This window comes from Lepidochelys kempii, chromosome 9 (genome assembly GCF_965140265.1).
Source record: "Lepidochelys kempii isolate rLepKem1 chromosome 9, rLepKem1.hap2, whole genome shotgun sequence".
Lineage (NCBI taxonomy): Eukaryota > Metazoa > Chordata > Testudines > Cheloniidae > Lepidochelys > Lepidochelys kempii.
In genome coordinates, this window is record NC_133264.1 from 97,133,198 (window position 1) to 97,151,587 (window position 18,390).

General features: G+C 43.8%; 1 long non-coding RNA gene across 1 annotated transcript in view; it reads right to left on the bottom strand.

Moving 5' to 3' along the window:
* Positions 1–2,105: 2,105 nt before the first annotated feature.
* Positions 2,106–18,390, bottom strand: part of LOC140916737 (uncharacterized) — a 64,793-nt gene continuing 48,508 nt past the window's right edge. Inside the window, exons 2-3 of the long non-coding RNA XR_012160632.1 lie at positions 3,347–3,520; positions 2,106–2,715 (exon numbers count right to left, since the gene is read on the bottom strand). This is a non-coding gene — a long non-coding RNA (uncharacterized lncRNA). The remainder of the gene's footprint in view (positions 2,716–3,346; positions 3,521–18,390) is intronic.

The window sequence follows — 18,390 nt, forward strand, 5'->3', positions numbered from 1 at the left end:
TCTCTACACAGAATTCATGCTATTATTTTTTATGGTTTACATTTCATTAGGCTTTGAAGAGTGTTCACATAATGAAATGTACACAGTATACACTCCAATATTAATTATGAAAATCAATAAGTTATTCAGCAAATAAATTATGTATTGATTACATTGCTTTGGTATGATGTGTTTGCATGATAACACTAGAAAATGAGAAAGAAAACTGAAAAAGCAGTCAGAGAAAAGGAATAACAACAACTTTAGCTGGGAAAAAGAAACGTAAGAAGGAAAACATAAGAGAAAACAAGCAACACCAAACATGAGTCAACACGACTTTTTTTTTCCTATGGAGCTGAACTAGCTATCTGTCTAGACTCTCATCTCCATAGTATTTGAACACTTGAATGGTATCCAGATCAAAGTATTTCATGACCAATATTATGTATTAATTTGATGATAAAACACAGCTGCCTGGTCTGCTTCACACATAAGGGTTGCCAGATCTCATCTTTCTGCATATTTCTCTCTATTTTTCCAAAAGCAATTTCCCACCCTAATTTTGCTGTTTTTAGCAGAGAGTTGAGGCTGTTCGGTACGAGAGGAGTCAATTTGGCTTTTCAAGAGGATATGATGGCTTTTTTGCTGCCATGTTTGTTTAAAAAACCAAGAAACCACTTCTGTTCAGTCTGGGAGAATTCATGTTGTTTTGATTTATTGCCCAGGAGAACTGTTTGGTTCCACTGGAATTTTAGGGCAAAGTTACTTTTTTCTTGTATCTTACGCTGGGAAAGTCTTACTACTTCACACACAAAACACACACAGATCTTGTCTTTGGAAAACTTACTGTACATATTCGGGTCAAGGAAATAACCCATCTCCAATCTGAATTGAAATCACTCTGATATGCAGGGCAAATTGGTCTGTCAGGGAAACTTTACAGCATGCTCTTTAAACATTCAGGAGAAAAACTCATTGTGCTAAAGCATCTATAACCTTGAGTTAGGGTCCCAAGAATTGATGAAGAATGTATTCATTGCCAACATGGCACGATGGGACCTACCCATCAGAGTTAATGATGGTGAGGTGGGATTTTCTTTTGGTAGCATTCTGACTTTTTGGATTACAGAGTTAACACCTCTCTTAAGCATGAGGTATTTTCGAATCTGATAATCTGTCTAATCATAATCCAGATGAATTTGTTGCAACATTTTTATGGTTCAGTTATCTCAGATGGGAATGTTAGCTCTGTGCAGAAGGGATTTGGCTTGGAATACCCATTGACAATAACAGAAATTGCATTCCTATTGCCAGCGAGCAATGCTGAAATCTTTCCTCTTTCTGTGTGCTTTACAGAGTCAGGAGTCTGAGGTCTCCAATATTAATTGCAAAATGTGCCCACTGTTGGCATATGACAAGCTATGTAACTGTATATCCCATCTTGAGATCTCTATAGACTGTAGTCCAAAGCTTTGAAAGTTCAAAGCTGTGATAGGGTGGCTGCCTCTCACTGGCAGAAAAGGGGTTAAAAGCAGCCCTAGGGAGGCTGCGCCAGAGGCAGCCAATCAGAGGAGGGCTGAAGGGAGCAGCTAGTCAGAGCCAAGTAGGCCCATATAAAAAGGGAGCTGCAAGGTAGAGGAAGGCAGTTCTCTCTGTGGGGAACCCAGGGAGGAAGGAAGGATGGACTGTGTCCCTGAAGGGCCAAGAGAACTGCCAGCACCCTGGACAGAGCAGTGCTGCAAACAGGGGCCGAGGGAGCCAGAGATAGCTCCTGGCTGGCTGCTGGCGGGTTGCAGACTGCGGCCCTGATACAAGGGTAAAGAGGGTGCCGGAGCTACTGATGGGAAGTGGCTGAACAGCACACTGCAGGCCCCCCCGGAAGGGGGGAGTACAGTGTGTGGCATGGCCGGTGGGCTGTGTCGCTGAAGAGGACCCTGCGATCCTTGGAGAGATGTGGGTCCAGAGTGGGAGTCACGGCGGCAATGCACCACCCACAGGGGACACACCCAACCACAGAGCTAATTCCCAAGACAGGCTGAGGAGCTGCCAGAGTGGTGAGTGGACCCCGTTACGGTAGCCTACAGGAAGTTGGTAACATTTTTTTAAATCTTGACAGAATCTGCAGAACATCGTCATCACAGGGCTCATCCCACAGTCCCTACTCAAGCAAAACCTTCACTGGATTTTAAGAGGAGTTTTGTCTTAGGCCCCAACTCAATGCACTGATTCACATGCCTAACTTCATATGCTTAACACCATCCCCATTCAATACAGCACTATAAGCACATGATTAAGTCCCATTGAAGTCAATGGATTTACCTTGACATGAAGCTGGAGTAACGCAATGGGGAACCAGCCCCTAGATTATTAAACGTCACCAAAGAAATTACATCCTTTGTTAAATACCCGTTCCATGCAATGGGTAGTGTCAATAAGCTTCACAGGCATGTCTGCCAAGTGGCCAGGCATGTTAGCGCAGAACCTCTGAAGGAGAGGAGGGGAGGGGGTTGAATTGGGGATGAATGCATATGGCTTAGAGGATGTTCAATAGAAGGAAAATATTCCTTGGAAGCAGATAAAGTAGTAATTCCTTCCAGTTAGTACTGACTGCAGGACTTCTAAGGACTGCAGAAATGCGGACAGCAGCACAGGTTAATACCTCCAAAGTGCCAGTTTTGTACGGGCGTGTTCGGCTTTCAGGTGCTGTGTGCAGGTAGCCCATAGCACAGAACTGAGCTGAAAAAAAATTTGAAAATGTCACTGCAAATAATTTGGTATTTACCTTACTTTAAGTCTTGACCTCTTAGCCATGCTAGTTACTCGTTGATTTAGGAATGGTAGATCTCAGATTAGGGTTATGAGATGCTATCCAATGACATCCTTAAAATCAGGGAATTGGAGAGTGTCACACAACTTTTGAAATATACAGTTATCTAAATTGTGTCTAACAGCATTCTCTCTCTCATCCATTCTTCCACAGACGCAAAAGGATTGAGGAGAAAATGTAAATTCACAGGCTACCAAGTGGTATAAATTATGAGGGGTTTAACTAATAGGTGCAACTTGGGGATGGGTTTATAGTATTTGGATTTTTAGCTGCGGGGTGGGGTGTAATAGACGCACACAGTGTTTGTTCAGCACCTAGCCCAACAGGGTCCCGGTTGATGCCAGAGCTCCTTGGTACTCCAGTAGAATTAGGATATCAATCTGCACATACACAATACACACATTCAGACCAATGGAGAGAGAAAATACATGATTGTGTGGCATAAAGGTTATACTGACATGAGTTTGGAATGGACACATTATTCACAAGAGGCCTTGTTATCGGCCTTGTCATGCCTCTCTCCGCTGTTCATCCACTTACCTTCCTGCTTTCTTCCAAGCCACCCCTGCCACAGGGAACATCTGTCACTGACTGGGTGTGGGCAGTCAGGCCTAGTGAGTGGAGCCACGGACAGGTCCAGTGGTTAGAGCCTGAGTTGGTAGCCAGGAATCAGAGCTGGAGTCAGAGGTCAGGCACCAGAGCCAACAGTCCAAGCTGAAATCAGAAGTCAGGAATAGGAGCCGAGGGTCAGGACTGTTACCTGGCACAAGGCGAAACAGGGGCAAGGCCCGATACAAGCATACACAGGAACTATCACAGCAATGGGGAAATGTTCTGAGCAGCCACCAAACTGCTGCAGGGCTTAAGAGCTGGCATTGCCAGCCAATCAAATGATGTAGCCAATCTACTGCAGGCCAGCTGTGCTTGTTGGGGAGCCCAGAGAGTAGCTCGACTGCAGGCTCTGATTCCTGACAACAGCCTCCCTAGATGAGTCCTCTTGGCCACTACCCTATTTTCCCTCCTATCGCCTCACAAAACCCACATGTAACTGCAATAACCATGAGATTTTCACCAACTATTAACTGGGTAAAGGGACAGTTGGTGACAGTACATATATGTTCACAAGCAAACTATTTTTGATTGCATGGGTAGCCCTCTCCTCTAACCCTCATTTGTTGTGTCCTTAAATCCCAGGTTCTTAGGGACAAAGATGGAACCTTTCTCTGTGTAGGCAGTGCCTAGTATATTGCAGGCCCTGGTGCAACAGAAAAGAATAAATAATGACAAATGCTGCTGCTGCTGTGGCACAGCTATGAGTGAGCTATGCAGGCAAATGTCATTAAGATCCTTATAAACCCCACCAGGCATTCTGCACATTGCACCTACTGTACAGAATGGACGATGTTAGGAAAGTTTTTGAGAGTGTTAAAATATTGTTTTGGGCCAGTTTTCCTTATGCTTACACCTGTAAAGTCTTAGTTACAATCGGTGCAATTGGCCATGCTTGAGAGAGAGCCTGTGTAGCTAATACATTTTAAAAACCTCTAAAAATGAACTAAACATTTTTTTGTAGAGAAGAACATGAGACTTTGACGTCCAATGGTTTGGAACATTCCAATGCTAGAAGCAAGGCTGGCAGGGAATCAAATAATGGTAGCTAGTGTGCAATATGGACTCATTGCTTCCTTCTGCTCTCCCATCTGTCTGTTTGTACCATCTTTTGTCTTACTCTTTGATTGTAAGATCTTTGGGGCAAAGACCATCTTTTTTGCTCTGTGTTCATACAACACCCTGGCCCATGACAGGGGCTACCACGATACAAATAATAAAATAAAATCTCATTTTTAATCTTTTTGAACCACAAACACCAGCCCTTGAATCTGCCACTGTTCTGGGAATGATAGGTGCCTCCATCTCAGACTAGTGCAGTTTTGGGGAATTTTCCATGCATATATGTAGGGGAGCGGGGAGAAGTAAACCCCTGTCCAGCAGCTGGCATTTGAAAAATATGTTGATTTATTGCTTATTGAGAGGTTGTCAAAGGGGCTAGTCTGGTCTCACGCCCACAGAGGTTGGAAATGTCAGAATAAGTCCTGATGGAGACAGAATAGCGGGACAGGGTGCAGGGGAACAAGTCGAATCAATGGGATTTGGCACATGAATATTACTGCCACATACATGGTGTGCTTGATGAGTATTTATCTGTATTAAAAGAGCACCCAGAGGGCTCACCCATCACGATCAGGGTACCATTGTGCTGAGAGCTGCACAAACACATAGTTGGAGACATCCCTGACCCGGAGACCTTACAATGTGGCTGCAACAACTAAATGGAGGAAATGGGGAGCAGGGGACTCGGGCAGCAGTGAGAGGCGCATGTGGTTACATGGACTAGCTGAGTCACGATTAGCTACTTTCAAGTCACTCCAGTAGGGTTTAAGGTTTTTTTTCCTTCTAGTTTTAAGATATAAATGAACAAGAAAAGTTATTGAGCTCCATAATCTCTATTGGCCACTTACCCCAGCCTTTATCCGCTGGCAATAAACACACACACACACACACACACGTATTTATATTGGGCCAAGTTCAAGAGTGGCACATAAGGTGGTATCCTAAAGACCACCTTATTCTAACGTAGGCTCTGCCGCTCTCTGTTAGGCTCCCCATACCTGCTTACACCTGCTCAGCCTAAGCGGAAGGGGGCTAAGTGGCTCTAACTTTCGATGAGGATGCAGAAGGAAGTGGAAGAAGGGGCATCTAAGGGTATGTCTACGCTTGGAGCTGGGGATGTGATGCTAGCTGTCATTGAGCTAGTGTGCTAAAAATAGTTGGGGAGCCACAGTAGTGCAGGCACCAAGGGCTCGCTGCCCCAAGTACGATCAGATGTGCACTAGATTCTGAGTACACTAGATCTCACTGAGCTGGGAATCACACACCCTGCTCCAAGTGACATACTCTATGTGAATATAAATTAGTGTCAGGGAATCTAATCTTATGCACGGAGATCAGGATGAGACCTATAGGGAAGACCTCTAGGCTGCCTACTGTGGGGTTCTTACACCTTCCCTTGAAGCATCTGGTGCTGGCCACCGTTGGAGGCAGGATACTGGGCTAGATAGCCCTTGGGCCTGATCCAGGCTGGTGATTCCTATGTTCCTATGATCTGGACTGGTGGTAGCAACAATGGGGTGGTTTTTTTGGGCGGGGGGGAATCCTTATGTAGACACAGCCTCAGTTGATGGAATCAAGATCTCTGAATACAAAAGTGGGGCAACTGGGCATGCAATGATTGGATTTGCCAAGCAAATGCCTGTTTGCGTCGGCAGATGCAGCATCTGTGGACACCAGTGGATGTCGATAAACAATGTATGCACACCAAACCAGAGGTAGGCTTATGGCACCTGACAACCTGCCCAATGACTCTGCGGTCTGGCCTTGGGACAATGAGACAACAATAGATGCTCCGCTTTAGCCTCTCTCTCTCTCTGTGGCAAGGGTGCAACAAACAGCATGATGGTCAACATACAGGTCTATAGCTCAGTATTTCTTCTGTTATATTTTCACCACTGTAATGCTGGTAAGTCAGATAAAGTCTCTGGACAATTTCCAATAGTTTGGGGCACTCTAGGGCCTTTCCCAAAGAACGACATAGATGCAGTATTAAAAAATATAGAGTTGTCTCCAAACCCTTTAAAATAAAAAGGTTGAATGAAATAGGCACCATTTCCTGCTGGCAGGGAGACAGACCTGCCCATCAGGGCCCCATTTTGCGACTTACAGCAGCTTGTCAGGGAAAATCGATAGTTGGCATGGTAACGAGCTCATTTCCCAAGAATAGAGCTCCTTTTATTAAATTTGGCTGGCACATGAATCAGGAACTGATCAATCATCAAAACACGACAAGCACTTAATGAATCACAGATTTTTATTGAGTCGAATAAATAAAAAAAAAGTCCTGAGTCAGTTGGGACTTATTTCTGCTTCTGAATCTAGCCCAAAGGCTGTAACAAGAGCAGAAAGGGGTACAGCACGAGTCTGCACTTGTGGGCTGCAGCAAGAACACACAATAAGCACAAGTGTAAGATTGTAATCTTGAGAACCTCCTACAATTTTTTTCTTGCCAGGCGTGCCTCTTCTTTGTGGTGACATCTAGCCATGGAGCCAGCTTTTGGGGCAGTGCCAGGCTCTCTTCCTCCCCACCCCCTATTCATGGCGTTGTTGCACTGTATTATTTGCTAATTAGTAGTAATAATATTGAGCCCTTATATAGTGCTTTAGCGCTTCAAAGCCTTTTACAGACATGAACTAAAGAATCCCTAGCATTTGTTCCTTACACTTTCAGAGGTTCCTCACTTTGCAGTACATGGAATCATGGAACTATGGGGCTGGAAGGGACCTTGAGAGGTCATCTAGTCCAGACCTTAGCACTGAAGCAGGACCAAGTAAACCTAGACCACCACTGACAGGTATTTGTCCAACATGATCTTAAAAACCTCTGGTGACGGGGATTCCACAACCTCCCTTGGAAGCCTATTACGGTACTTAACTATCCTTACAGTGAGTTTTTCCTAATATCTAACCTAAATCTTCCTTGCTGTAGAATAGGCCCATTGCTTTTTGTCCTACCTTCAGTGTGCTCTTAATAACAACTTTTAACATATCTGAAGATTATCAGATTCCCTCCCTCAGTCTTTTCTCAAGATTAATCATACCCAGTTTTTTTAATCTTTCCTCAGAGGTCAGGTTTTCTAAATGTTTTTATTATTTTTGTTGCTCTCCTCTGGACTGTCTCCCATTTGTCCATCTTTCTCAAAGTGTGGGATGCAAAACTATTCTATCTTAGTCCTCACCACTGCTTAGTAGAGGGGGACAACGACCTCCTGTTCTTACATAAAACACTCCTATTTATACACTCAGAATATTAGCCTTTTTTGAAACTGCATCACATTGTTGGCTCACATTCAATTTGTGATCCACTATAACAGCCAGATCCTTCTCTGTAGTACAACTATCTAGCTAGTTAGTCCCAATTTTGTAACTATATAGTCGAGTTTTCTTTCTTAAGTGAAGTACTTTGCACTTGTCTTTATTGAATTTCATCTTGTAGATTTCAGACCAATTCTCCAATTTGTCAAGGTCCCTGCAAATTCTAATCCTGTCCTTCTAAATGCTTGCAAGCCCCCGGCCCCAGCTTGGTGTCCTCTGCACATTTTATAAGCCTCCATTAGCCAAGTCATTAATGAAAATATTGAACAGAACCAGACTCAGAACTGACTCCTGCAGGATCCCACTGGATACACCCTCACAATCTGTAGGATTACCATTTGAGTATGGTCTTTCAACCAGTTGTGCACCTCCTTATAGAAATTTCATTCAGATCACATTTCCCTAGTTTGCTTATGAGAATGTCCTGTGGGACTGTGTCAAAAGCATTACTAAAATCAAGATTTATCATGTCTACTACTTCCCCACTACCACTAGGCCAGTAACTCTGTCAAGAAGGAAATTAGGTTGGTTTGGTATGATTTGTTCTTGGTAAATCCATGCTGGCTATTCTTCATAACCCCATTATCCTCTAGGTGCTTACAAATTGGTGGTTTAATAGTTAGTTCCAGTATCTTTCCAGGTATTGAAATTAGGCTGACTGGTCTATAATTCTCCGAGTCCTCTCTGTTATTCTTTTAAAAGATAGGTCTTATGTTTGCCCTTCTCCAGGCCTCTTTGATCTCCCCTGGCCTCCATGAGTTCTCAACGATAATTGCTAATGGTTCCAAGATTGCTTCAGGTAATTCCTTAAGTACCCTGCGATGAACTTCATCAGTCCCTGCTGACTTGCATACATCGACATCATCTAAATATTCTTTCACCTGTTCTTTCCCTGTTTCGGCGTATGCTTCTTCCCCCTGGTGGTTAATATTAATTGTGTTAAGCATCTGGTCACAATTAACCTTTTTCATGAAGACTGAAGCAAAATAGGCATTAAACACCTCAGCCTTCTTGGTATTGCCAATTATTAGCTCTCCTTCCCCACTAAGTAGTAGACCTGATGCTCTCGTTTCCTGAAAGGCGAGTAGCTTAAAAGTGGAACAGCATCACATTACAATATTCACTATTAATGACTGAAACTGCCCAGGCAGGTTCATCGAAACCATCTCCCAAAGTTTTACTCTCATCTTTAACTTACCTTGGATTTCTGGGCCATTTCCCACTTAGCCATTCCAGCTCGTAGACTGGACTATAGTTCCCCCCAATCCAATTTGTAGATTAATTTCTCCTGTAAGTAAGGCTTTTGGTCTGGAGCCCCCAGGGATCCACTCTCCTCCTTCTTCTATTAACCAATGCTCATGTCACACGGAGCGCACACAGCTTAGCACTAGCAGTCAGCTGTGGAATGACACAACACAAAGGCCCTTCGCATCTCCACAGAAACTATGCATTCCATCAAGAACATGATATGCATTTTCCAATTGTCTTCACGTGCATTTGCACGAGAGATAATAACAGCCCCAAGAGGCTTCTTCTAGCCTATTAAATAATTGTCACTTTAAACATTGTCTAAATTCACACTTAAATGATAAGACTATAAAGATCCAGTACTGGCCACCTACATACATACAGCAAATACTACGTACTTGAAAAAAGTCTGACTGTGTATTTATTTACATGATGGTGTATATGATATTTGATTTATCATGTCAACTCTTGTGATAGGTCTAGTATATCATATAAGCTTCTGTACGAGATTTCTCTCTGTATCGCTCTTTCTCTCATTTCTGCTATCACAAAAAATAAGCCAGAGATCATCAAAATGTCTGTCACATACATATACACCCACAAATGCTTCGAAGTAATATCTAAAGTAAAAGCAATGATATTGCAAGTTATGGTAGGAATTTCAGGCCTATGTTAAAATACTCATTAGTGCAGAGGCATTCCAAAGGATGGATAGCCACATTAATCTCCATTTAATTAATTGCAATTCATATAATTTCAGGGAATGTCTAAAAACTGACTAGCCAATATTAAAAACTGCTGCTGCTTTGTGTACTGGATCTTTTTTCACGTTGCCCAGTAACCTTGAACAAATTTAAGAGAGGACTGGAATCTGGACAGGCTTAGTTTTATTTCAACCATTCAGAAGTTTTCCAATCTGCCCCTGTGGTATTCAGCTTTAGCAAACAGCACAAGTCCTGCCCCAGCAGAGACAGGCCAACACAACTGATGTAGTGGCAAGATGCTGCTACATCAGCAGTTCTCAAACTGTGGATCGTGACCCCAGAGTGGTTCATAACCCTGTTTTAATGGGACCGCCAGGGCCAGTGTTAAACTCGTTGGGGCTGAAGCCTGAGGGCTTCCGCCCAGAGTGGTGGGGTGCTTGGGCCAGCTTCATCCCCCTTGACCTGCCTGGGACAGCAGGGACCTTGAGTTGCAGCTTCAGCCCCACCCCGAGCCCCCTGGGGCAGCAGGGGTCTTGAGCTGCTGCTTCAGCCCTGTGCTGGGGGAAGGGGGGATCATGTAGTAGTTTTTGTTGTCGGGGGGTGGGGGGGGGCATGGTGCATGAAGTCTGAGAACTTCTGCTCTACATGAAGCCTTTACCACAAAGAGAAGGATGGCTCTGGGTGCGATGCTGCAAGACACTGTCGGGCGCCGGGGCACGTGCTGCTGTTCCTCCAAGCTTGAGGAACGTGGTTGCCCAGCCAGGTGCCTGCCAGCGTCCCATGGGGGCCCTTTCCTCTAAATCCATCCTCCATACGCCCTATTGTGCTATATGGTGCAATCCCTGCAGTATGCCCTGGTGTGCCAATGCTGCCATCTGTCCACTCCCCACCTGTGACGTTTCTCTCTCCTTGCATAAATACCTGGACAAGGGCAGGTATGAACATGAATTACTCAGAACAATATTTTGCATTTCTGCACCACCTTCCATCTGAGAACCTTCATGCCCTTTCCAGACATTACAGAGTTAAGCGTCATACTGCATCACAGTGCAATAGGAATTATTATACCCATTTTGCAGGTAGGGAAACTGAGGCACAGAGTGACTAAATGATTTGTCCAAGGTCACATGGGGAATCTGAGGCAGAGCCAGGAACAGAAATCAGATCATGCTGACTCAGCATGTACAAACACAATGCACATCTCAGTATTTGTTTTTGTTAGCCTTCCCAAAGGGGCCATCCCTGTATTATCTGGGCAGTCCAGGAAAGCTTGCTTACATTTCCTGTGTACCAGTCCAAATGGTCAGAACAAGCCAGGTCAGGAAATGGTGAATAGTTAAGTACAGGTAAGAACAGAAGAACGGCCAGACTGGGTCAGGCCAGTGGTCCATCTAGCCCTGTGTCCTGTCTCTGGCAGTAGCAGGTGCCGGATGCTTCAGAAGGAATGATGCGTAAGAGAAGCACACTTTAGAGAAGACAAGTGATGCATAATGAACAGACCAACTTCATGCTCTGACAAGCTGCCCCAGCTTTGCAAACTCACTGCCAGTCTTCTTCTTTTTACTTGATGTTACCATAGTGCCTCGGAGCCCCAGTCAGGACCAGGACCCAGGGCCAGCTCCAGACACCAGCTTTCCAAGCAGGTGTTTGGGGCGGCATTCAGAATGGGGTGGCAGCCCGTGTCCCCCGGCGGCAATTCGGCGGCCGCTCCGCTCCTCTTCCCGCTGCGGTGGCTTGCGGCTGCGGCAATTCGGCAGCGACTGCTTGGGGCGGCAAAATTGGTAAAGCTGCCCCTGCCAGGACCCGCTGTGCCAGGTTCTGTACAAACACAGCACAAAGCACCAGTCCCTGCCTCAGAGACCTTTACAGTTCCTCTCTTAGACTTGCAGTGAAGGATGAATTGTATCCAAATAGCACATTTTTTAAGGTGTTCCAAGAGCAGAAGCCTGCTAACACAGCTGAAATTGTAAGGTAACAGAATAAGAGGACAATGTCTGCCATAATCTTTGCAGCTGTAGATGTGAGCCCAGGAGATTGGGAGACAAGGTGGATGAGAATATCTTTTTCATATTCTATTACCTCACCCACCTGATTTCTGTAATAATCTTGCTCTGACTGTGATTTGGGAGGGGAGGTAGATATCTATATTAGAGCTGAGAAAATCCTGCAAACACTTCCCCAGGGATATTCACATACATTCGTTCTACGTTTAAGACTGTCTGTGCCCCATGAGTGCTGACGTCCCATGAAAACTCTAACCAGTGGGTTTACTGGCAGAGGTATTCACCGAGTCTGCCTATGTTAAGCAAACATGGCAGAAATTTTCTGGAAAGCAAATTTCAAACTCATCAGCCCAAGTATCCACCCTGGAAATGGGCATCTAAGAGTTGCATTTATCCAATCAGGAATTAGAAATATGCCAGGTGACCTGTGTGCTCAGTCAGAAGAGCTAGAAACTTTCCAGAGTCACTTGATTTTGAGTGAGATACCTTAAAGGGCCAGAGTTTCAGAAAGTGCTGAGCACCTGCTCTCTGAAAATCAGACCCCTTTAAAGAGTCTCAAGATGGGTGTCCCCCACCTCCCCAGTCACTTTTGAAAATACAGGCCTGAATTCTGTCATCAAGTAATCACAACAAACTGATTATGAGCAAACTCTAGACCAAGAATGATCGTGGGTAACAAATACGTTTGAAACAGTCCCAGTCTGTTCACTGACAGTTCCTCAGCAGGAATAGAGGCAAAATCCATTACAAAATTGTTCATTAGAATGGTTTTCCCACCTCCAGCCTACACCTGTGTAGGCTCCAGCATTCAACAAACAGGGCATGGTAGACAAGTAAAGATGGAGCATCAAAACAAGGTGCTATTTGTTTGGAGCGTCAAAGAAAATGGAAGGCAGAGCTGTGGTCTGAGTCCCCAAATAGCAAGTGATGTTTCCTCCGTGAGTAGCACAGAATTGGAGGGGAAAAAACCTACAAGGGAAAGGACTGAGAGCTCCTGGAGAGTACATTAAACTTGATCTCTTATGCTGCTGGAAGAAAAAGAGGAACAAAGGAGGAACGTAAACGTAGCCCATCCCCATGCTTTGTAGAAGGGTCTTGACATTTGACAGGGGGCAGACTTTGTGTTATGGATGTGCCTTTTGCCCTCCCTGTGAAAATCTGCCCAAATTTGGCCAAGTTATAAGCCTTTGGAAAAATTGCAGTTCGCACATGCTCAGTGAGATTTTTTAGATTTTAGCAGCTAAATTCCCCCAAGATTCTATCCACACTAAGCATGCTCCAACATGGGGCTGAGCAGGACTTCTCCTGCTATGACAGCTCTGGGCCATGCTGGGTCTGGTACCAAGCAACTGAACTGAGAGCAGAGAACCTTTCTCTCCTGTGCTATCAATGACCCCCTGCTGGACTCAGGATAGAGGAGGAAGAGCATGATGGCAGATGAAATTAATTGCTGATACATGCAAAGTAGTAATGCACACTGGAAGGAAAAAACTGAACTACTCATGCATGTCTGGGTTCCAAATTAGTTGTAATTTCTCAGGAAATTCTTTCCTGTATAGGTTTTTATACTGTGCTTATCACTTAATTATCTCAGGGCTTCTGAGGAAAAAGACTCAGGTGTGCTGTGCACAGGTCAACTAAGACATTTGCTCATTGATCTGCAGTGGTCAAAAGAAGAAAACAAAATGTTTAGCTGTATAGGACTGAGATAGAAAGGTATGGTCTGACTTTAGCACAAATGCTGTGTTCCGTTCTGGTCACCCCATCTGAAAAAAGATCTAGAAATAGAAGAGGTCCAGAGATGGACAATGAGAATAATCAGGAGCTTGGGGGAAAAATTATATGTGAGGAGAGACTAAAACCATAAAGGCTGTTTAGTGTAATGGGGAGATGAAGAAAAGGTGACATGACAGAAGTATATAAAATAGGGAATGGTATAGAGAAGGTGTTCCTTTCATCTTCTCTCATAACACGAGAATAAAGGGGTATACAATGAAACTGGAAGGCAATAAATATAAAAATGATAAAAGGAAATAATTATTTTTACACAATAAATAATTAGCCCATAGAACTTATTGCCACAAGATAGCACTGAGGCCAAGAGATAAATAGGATTTTTAAAGGATTAGGCATTTATATTGATATTGAGAACACCTGCAGCTACATTTGATAAGATATAACGCATAGGAGATACAAACATAATGTTTCAAGGTATAAGCCAACCACTAACTGACAAGAGTTAGGAAGAAACTTTCCTTTAGACAGGTTATTCCATCATGGAGTTTCTTCATCTTCCTCTGAACCATCTGGACTGGCTACTTTTGAAGACAGGATATCAGACTAGATGGACTGCTGGAGTGATCCAGTATGACAATTAACGTATAGGGAATTATATAATTTTGTCATATAACCCACCCACAGCAGTCATGACAAAACTGTAGTCTTAAATGAGTTGTGCTCATGCAAGCATTCAATATCTAACATACAGGTTTATAATGATGCCTAAAATAAGACGAAAGGGGAGAACACTGAATAAAAGCAGCACAGCAAATTTTAGAAGAACAGGAACTTCTGGATGGAATTCACTGGAGTAAAGCGATAACGTGGAAATGGAAAGTGTTCAAAGATAAATTAGGTTAGGCCTAAGAGCTTGCCTGACACCTAGAAAATGTACTAGGAGTACAGTGTCAAAAAAGCTAACGTGAATAACAAAAACACAAGAAGTGATAGAGGAGAGGAAAGAACCATAAAACTTTGGAATAACAAAGAGGTGCAATTATAGAGGGAAGTTTAATGAAGTGTAAAAAATCATAAGGAAAGCAAAGATAGAGAATGAAAAGATGATTGCATATTTGGTTAATGCACACAGGAGATGTGTCAAAAACAGGAGGAACAAGAGGTCACTAAGGGAGAAAATAAAACCTTGGAGAAATGGCAATGGATTTATTGCCTTGAGCAAAGATTTATTTGCCTCGGAGTTACATGAGGGCAAGTGACAGAAGACAGATATTGAAGGAAACTGGGTTTGCACCTCAACAATAAATCAAAGAATTAGAATGCAGACTGACAAAACTCTGGGTCCAGAGGAGGGCCATTTCTCTGTAATTGGGAAGGGAAAGAAAGAGCCTAAGAATTCCTTAGCAAATATATTTAAAACTCATCATAAACATGAGATATATCAACCATTGGGAGAGAAGCTAATGTAATAGCTGTGTCTACACTCAAAAGGACCTAGGAAAGATCCCAAAAATAAGTGTGGCTTTAACAATAGTATTTACTGATTAATACTCTTGATTGATCTTGATGTTCTTGTCTCGTAGTGGAACCACCAGCTCTGGAGACCATCAGCATAGAAATGTAAAACCCATTGAAGCCGTTTGTACCATTTCAATGGAGATGATATCATCTCACAAAGTGAAAGAGCAAAATGTTGCATTATAACTTCAGTGCTCAACATCCACTGTAATGATGTCATGATAAAAGCAGGATGAATCTTCCAGCCAGGTACCTCTTGTAAAAAAAGTAACTAAACAGTAGGAAAAAATACTAGAAATATTAATCAGGGTCAGAATAGGGTACTGCCAATATCCCACATCTATCTAATGAGATGTTCAGTTGTGGTATCTGAATGCAACATATTCACACATTAATACATATGAGAAGTTGCTCTCAATAGGTCCAGCTCAGCAGGACAAAGATGTCATGGGATGATGTCCAACACAAATGTTAGATATCTCAGTGCTGTACAGGGCATTGCTTAGGCCCTCTGAACTGGGACAAATTTCATCCTAAGCCAACAGATTTGATGCTTTGGAGAAAATCATACAGGTGTAGTTTTGACTCTTATCACTTCTGTGACCTTTGTCTCCTCTGTGGACATCCAAATCTGCTAGGAACCTTCAAGTTGTGGGGGGAATTAAGCTTGTGAACAAGCTGGAAAGATAGGCAGCATATTGATGCCAGTGTTCGTTCATGGGATACTCGCTTCTTCCTGACCCCATCCTTTGCATAGCCTCCATAGCTTTGCATTTATACACTTGTTACCATATGCTGACTCCAAGCAAAAACTCACAGCTCTTTCTACACAATGGTGAGATAATTTTACTCCCTAGATTTCCTACCCTTGAGGGCACTCATGGTGTCAAGATATATCCTATGGGTTCTCCTGTCTCAGGAACCCACTCTCAGGAGCCAAGAACTGAAAGTATACCATCCCCCTTACAGTGTTAATTTCAGGCCACCATGGCAGCATCTTTAACACTTTCCAGGAGAAAAAGACCTGGGGGGACCAAACTCCAAAGTCCTACTCCAAAGTCTGCATTCTTAAGCAGTGTTTCTCAACCCTTTTTGATACAGGGACCGGCTTTCTGCCTTCCTAACTTGTGTCAGGGAGATCTCAGGGACCAGCACTGGTCCACAGATTGGTCACTGAGAAACACTGGACTCAAGGATGTTGTCTGGGTGGATAAGAAACAGGAAATCCTGCTCCACTACCTCTTCCTGTCTAGTGAGGCCAATATCATGTGCAATATTGGAACACGGTGCGTCTCTGGATTTTGTATGCCTTATCTTGAGCTTCTGGAAATCACTATGGAAATCTGAAATGCTGCCTTCTCCTTTGGTGTTATAATGTCCTGGAATGGCTGATAAAGCTCCGGCACCCATGATTTCCCACTTGGAGCACTCCTCTGCAGTGGTCTGTTTTCCTGGGTTAGCACATGCAGCGAAAGCCACTCTGCCAAAGGACATGAGAACTGTGTGCCCTTAGCCCATCCAGGCACCTGCAGCCCTTTTTCAGCAGCCACACTGTGCTCGCTGACGGAGCAGGAGTCGCAATGGGCTGGTCCGTACTTCCTCCCGAGCCGAGACAATGAACGCAGTCATGAGCCAAGACCCCTGCCGATGATCATTATCTCCTACGAGTAAAGAATAGCGATGGTTGGACAAAGTGTCAGCAAATCTTTCATTCTCCATTCTCTCAGCTGAGCATGTCCCTGCCTAGTCAGCTCAAGTGTTCCTGCTTGCTCCTTAGATATGTGGCCTGCTAGCCCCCTGCATAAGCAGCAAGTTATGAAAGCATCCAAGATATTTGGCCATTGCACGAGTACTCGTGACCTATCAGTGTTGCATGTTCAGTCTGTCACGTTGCTTGATGAGAAGACATGGCTCACTACAGGTATGTTGTCCACAGCCCCAAACATTTCAGTGGAGGCAGTATCAGTCCCCTCAGCTGGTGGAGTTTGTCCACTATATTTGACTCAGGTTCACTCTTGAGGTAATCCTCAATTACTGCTGGAGGCCCAGATGCCAGCACTGCACTGACGAGTTGCAACCTGTCCTTTCAGAAGTGAGTCTTGTCACAGTATATGTCTTTGTCACAGCCCTCCCCTGCCTGGATCCCTCCATGGAGCCCACAGGAAGAGGAGTGGAGGGGAATGACAACACAACACCAGAGTATGGCTCAAAGTTTCTATTAACATTTTTATAATAGATTTATGCTAAATGTAACAAAACAGAGAAAAAGCCCAATATTTTATCCCCTTTTCGAGAGGCCCATAAGGGGCCAAAAGGTTGGCTTATTATTAATAATAATTATGCACTCAGGATCAGGGGTCCATTGTGCTAGGGGCTGTACAAACCTGTAGTAAGACAGTCCTTGCCCTAAAGAATTGACATTCTTTGGCCTTGAGTCTCCATTGAGAACCATGTAGATGTAGCCCTGCTCTCCTCTGTTGACTTCACGGGGCTCAACACAGCTGCAGAGCTGCACCCATGAAGTCCCCAGTGCAGGACTGGGGCCTAAATAGACAAGACAAAGAACGTGAGAAAGGGTTATCCCCATTTTACAGCTGGGGAGCTGAGACACAGATTAAGCGGTTTGCCTAAGGTCACACAGGAGGTCGGCACCTGTGCTGAGAACTAAACCCAGTGCCTTTGCCCACAAGACTGTCCCTTTGGGTTAAAATCCCTTTTAAAATGCCAATGCAAGCCTTGAAAGTTAGTCTTTTCTGATATATCTGTGTACTCTGGAGTGCTTATCTTAGCTGTGAATTGCCATATGAGTTCACTGCAAGTTTTAGGAGACAACGTCACCATGCCAGCATGATTCCAAGCCAAAGCCAACACGATCTCGTGATGCTGTTAGGATGCCATTAGAAGAAAAGTGGTGTCAATGCAGGTTAAAGACGATTAGATTAATTGTGTTAGAGAAAACCGCATCAAAACAATTTCTAGACAGTGTCAGTGCAAATCTGGGCAGACCAAACTGCCATGTCAAGATAATGTCAAAACACAAATTTATCTGGCAGATTGGCTTCAATGTTTATAAACTAAATAAATAGTATGTATTTTATGCTGTTCTCTTTCCAATGAAAAATGGCAAAACTTCCTAATAGGATATGACACAATAATCATAGAAGCCACAAAGCAATGATAAAAAGACTTCAAAACACCACCAACACCACAAACCAGTTCTAAAATATTTAAAGGTGTCCCATTGCCAACTGCAGGTCTGAGGTATAAGGGTTTTTACAGCTGGGATATTCTCTATCAGAGGATGCAGTAAGTGGTGCTGATTACAGTAATGAGACAAAGGGAAAGAACATGCTTCTACTTCTCCCCAAAACCTCTGTCCATGTCATAT